The sequence below is a fragment of the Anguilla anguilla genome, chromosome 12, assembly GCF_013347855.1.
Source record: "Anguilla anguilla isolate fAngAng1 chromosome 12, fAngAng1.pri, whole genome shotgun sequence".
NCBI lineage: Eukaryota > Metazoa > Chordata > Actinopteri > Anguilliformes > Anguillidae > Anguilla > Anguilla anguilla.
In genome coordinates this window covers 37,648,741-37,653,740 of record NC_049212.1, presented here as the reverse complement: position 1 = coordinate 37,653,740, position 5,000 = coordinate 37,648,741, and the positions used below count along the sequence as shown (strand labels likewise).

General features: G+C 50.5%; 1 pseudogene; it reads left to right on the top strand.

Annotated features, from left to right (window-relative positions):
* Nucleotides 1-5,000, top strand: part of LOC118209170 — a 35,603-nt pseudogene that overhangs the window by 6,401 nt on the left and 24,202 nt on the right.

Here is a 5,000-nt window from a genome sequence, read left to right as displayed (position 1 = left end):
ATGTTTTGGTAGCCTACGTAATATGCTGTCCCAGAACGAATGCTTAGCATTGTATAAAACGAATACTAAAGCAAGAAAAGAACAGAAGAGCACACGTTATAATTCCAAGACGTTGACAGGCTATAACCAAAAGTAGGCTACTGCGCCGCATAACATACAAGTTTGATTTGAAGTTATTATGAAAATAAATCGGTTTGCCGCTGCATATTTTCAAACATGGCGGGTAATGGCGGAAAATAAATACAACACAAATGCTACGAGTACTCGACCAATAAGAAATGTTCAGCGCTGCAAGCTCCACCCAAAAGGTTCCTGTACTTTCGGAAAGTACTACCCCCCGAGCAGGAACGTTTTGGGGGGTAAAACAAAGCCCCCAGAACTAAATTTAGACCCTAGTTCCTGCGGTGGAAACGCACTGAGTTCCTCAAAAGGTTCCTAGTTCCGGGGTATAGTTCCTGCGGTGGAAACGCGGCTAGTGACAGACCCCCCGGTCCCCCCCCCGCCTGTTCTCCTGCAAGAGGGCGATTGTTCAGCCCCCCCACTCCCCCCCCCCCCCCTACCGTGCTGGTTTTGGCACGCAGGGGTCTGTGGTGGCAGGATGAGGTTTGGGCACAGGGGGAGAGACAGCTACGCTCGCCTGTCTTTGTGCAAACATGAGGTGATGACACACCAGAGCTCTCTCCTCTCTGGGCAGAACTGAAGTGTTTGTGTAACCCCTGTGTTGAACAGATAGTAAGCTCAGTTAACACCCAGTACAGTGAAACACATGTCCTGGAGAGAAGAGAAGATGTTCTGTGCAGATAAATCTGAACAAAATAAAGGCGAGATCCATGAAATTGGAGACATTAAACCATCTTTGTCCAAGAAACATCTTTTGTTTCCACCATAATGCACTGAGACCACACGCTGCAATAGACCCTGCTTAGCTTAGCATCTGGAAAGGCAGAAAACAAAAGCAGCCTCCCACAGGTTCTGTGTCTTTAGTGGTGTCATCATGTAGAATGTAGAGAATGTGGTGCATTCTGGGATTGGGTCAGCCCACTGACCTCAGGCCCATTCTCTAAAGCATTCCATACGGTTTTGGTTCTTCACACTTCTCGGAGGGAAGTGTGGATCCCACACACGGAATGCTGAAAATTGAACGATTGCTAGAAAATGTCCCCTGAAGCATTTATAGTTCCATTGCGACAAAATACGATGCGCGTGAAGTGCCCTTTCTTCCCGCTGTTTTAGAGCTCCATCCTTTTTCACTCAGTCCATAACGGAAACATGTTATTTAGACCCAGTGTGCTGTGGTACGGTTGGCAGGAGGACGCAGTGGCTCTTTACATGAGTGGCATATGTCTGGTGCAGAGGGGTGATGTTCTGCGCAGAGACCCAGCCTCCTGGACACAGTCCTGTTCATGCCGTCTGTCACACTGCGGACTGGCAGAGCAGCCTCTTCTGAGCAGCCATTATATCTCTCTCTCTCTCTCTCTCTCTCTCTCTCTCTCTCTCGCTGTGTCTCTCTCTGTCTCCGACTATCTCTCTCTCCCTCCCCCCCCCCTCTCTCTCTCTCTCTCTTATTCGTTCTTGAACATACGAGCATGCAGGCATATGCACATGCGTACACCCACAAACACACACACACACACACACAGACACACACACAGTGGAACCTTCCAAACCTTTGCTATGAGGTCAAAAATGAAAGCACCTCTACCCGTCTTTCAAAAATAACTTTCTGCCTCCAACATTATTTTTCGATCTTTTCAAAAAAGTGCGCTTTAATGAATGTCTATTACATGGCTGAACATTATACCAGCGCTCAGTGTGGCAGCTTCATTAGGGCAGTCGGTGGCTCTCCGTGTCCCAGGGAGATTGTTAAACTGTGACATGGGTCCACTCTGCAGATGGACTGCCGAGTCAGCGCTCCAGCACAGATGGACTACAGTGTGTGTGTTTGGCCCGAGCGCCACTCCATAAGCCATTTTCATTGGTCAAGCCCTCACCTGGGCAGTCCCTGTACCCTGTCTTTGGTGGAGATAATTACCATGCTGACACCGCATTGATTTTTTTTTCCAGGTCAAACAAATGGAATTTTGACCACGCAGAGCTTGATTCTCTTAGCATGTAGCAGAGCAGGTACATCTGGCAGTGCAGTGTAATGGGTAAGGACCTGGTCATGTAACCTAAAGGTCACAGGTTCGATTCCCAAGTAGGACACTGTTGTTGTACCCTTGAGCAAGGTGCTTAACCTGCATTGCTTCAGTATATATATATCCAGCTGTACAAATGGATGCAATGTAAATGCTGTGTGACAAGTTGTGTAAGTCGCTCTGGATAAGAGCGTCTGCTAAGTGCCAGCACTGATTGTGCCTTGTATCATTATCTTGATGTTGCAGCTTGTAATGCCTCCTAGTTTGACTTAGCATAGGTTAGGTCAGAGCAATGTTCACTGTGTGAACTGGACTTAATGTGTTCATGGCTATGAATAACTGTTACAAAATGATTACTGTACCTTATAGAACCTGTGTTTTGTAGTTGTTCTAATGACCTTGCACTTACGTCGCTTTAAATAAAAGCGTCTGGCAGATGAATGTAATGTAACGTAACATCCCTGACCTACATCAGCCGAGGGAGGGGAAGGCAGGGGTGTCCTTAGCGTTTTGGTGCGTAGCGCTGTCCCGATGCGTAGCGCTTGTCCCACTGACGCCCCACCCGTGTGTGGGTTTTATAATTAGGGTATCTGTTACCGGCGTGTGGAATTGTGGGCCAGCCTGCTTATTTAGGCCTTTAAGCCTCTGTGGAGCGTGGAGATCAGTGGGTACATACGGCCATTGTCTCCGACCGCGCAGTGACTGACTGGCGGGGACTGACTGGCTGGGACTGGGGGGCTGGGTCTGACTGGCTGGGAATGGGGGGGGCTGGGACTGACTGGCTGGGACTGGGGGGGGCTGGGACTGACTGGCGGGGACTGGAGGGGCTGGGTCTGACTGGCTGGGACTGGGGGGGGGACTGGAGCGGGCTGGGACTGGGGGGGCTGGGACTGACTGGCTGGGACTGGAGGGGGCTGGGACTGACTGGATGGGACTGGGGGGGGCTGGGACTGACTGGATGGGACTGGGGGACTGGGACTGACTGGCTGGGACTGGGGGGCTGGGACTGGGGGACTGGGACTGACTGGATAGGACTGGGACAGGAGGGGCTCTCTGGTGAGATGGGTTGGGGCTGCAGGTCTGGTTGCCTCCTACTCCAAAGTCTCACCTGTCATCTAATGACCCCCCTGCGAGATTACAGCCAATCAACAACCGGAACAGGCGGTGACCCGCACTGAAGACCCTTTCTACACTAAACTCACGTTACTGAGTGTGTCAGAATGTAGTGTTGATTTTTCTAATTGGGCTCCATGCTCAACACTATTGATGACTGCGTCGGTGACGTTATTTGCTAATGTTGCTTTCCGTAGCCATAGGGTGGCCTATTGTGGGCTGAGCAGTGACTTCGCAAGTTGAGTTTGGTGTAGAATGGAGCAGTGCCCCCCGTGGAGATGGAAGGTACTGCAGCAGTGCGAGTGTTTGAGAGAGCGATGCCAGCTGTGTCTTGTATAATGGTGAAAGGAAGTGATTGACAGAGAGAAATAAACTCTCGCGTTTTCCAAGCTGGAGGAACAGCTGGAAATCAGCAAACAGTTTACTGCATCAGGCTAAATTATGCTGGCTGCTTCCCCTGCTATTCCCTGCAGAAAACTATTTATTTATTTATAAATTTTTATTTCTTTCTTTTGTTTTTTTTTGACTGGTTGCTATTAAAGCCTCACAATCTTTCGTCCTCCTTTACAGGCTTCTCCCTGCATTGCTGCACGTAGATGAAAAGGAACGTTTCTGATGATTCTTGCTCTTCGTATCTCCGCTGGCCTCTGCGGGTCCCTGCTGCTCTCGTCTCATCCCTCCGTTTCCGTTTGCAGATCCGCGGCGGGAAGCTGATGATCACCAACGCCCGGAAGAGCGACGCGGGGAAGTACGTGTGCGTGGGGACCAACATGGTGGGCGAGCGGGAGAGCGAGATCGCCGAGCTGACGGTATTGGGTACGTCCCGCGCCGTGCTAACGAAACCTAGCCGCCCCTTTCCTCCACCCCAGCAGGGTCCCCCCCCCCCCCCCCCCCCCCCCCACTGTCTACAGCCAGCCCCTTCACCAGGTGGAGGCCCACCCCCAGTTCAGCTGTTCAGCGTCACTTCAGTTTCCACGACGACGAGACCGCTGACCTCATCGCTGACCTCATCGCTGTCCGCTCCTCCTCCCTCCCCTCCCCTCTCTGCGGAGTCCGTCACACGATCCAACAGCACATTTCCCGCACAGACTTATTACAGGAAACGGCTCACTCATAACGACTTTCAGGGTCTGTTTTAATGCAAGACTGTATTTCCCCCTGTTTGAGTGTACCGAGCTCAAGTGACCCTGAAAAAAGTTTTTATTAAAGTTTTTCTTTTTTTTCCTCTTTTTTCTTTTTTGAAAGTCATTTCTGTTTAGAGATTTAAGACTGAGGTCAAAAAACATGCAGAGCCGTGGAATTTTTTGTTTTATCCCAGGGAAATGTTACAAAACAAATACTAGAGGAGGGGAAAAAAGCACATTACAGGAATTAGGATATTGTGTAAGTGTACCCTCTTGGACAGGCCCTGGTGCGGTGTGTTTCTGCTATAAGGGAATTGAGCCGGATTTGAGCCGAAATGGCCGGAGAGGGGAGGGTGGCTGCAGATCTCTTCATATTAAATAGGCTTGAGTTTCGCAACCGCGGCTCCTGCCTGCACCACAGGCCCGAAGCTGCAGTAACTCGCCATAGAGAGTCCGTCTGTGCCTCAAACACTGTCCCATGTGCTGTTATAGCTGTGACATGTGTCACTGATGCCATCTGTGAGTGAGCAGCAGGGCAGTGATGTCCTGTGTGTGTGTGTGTGTGTGCGTGTGTGTGTGCGTGTGTGTGTGTGTGTGTGTGTGCTCATGTGCGTGTGTGTGTGGT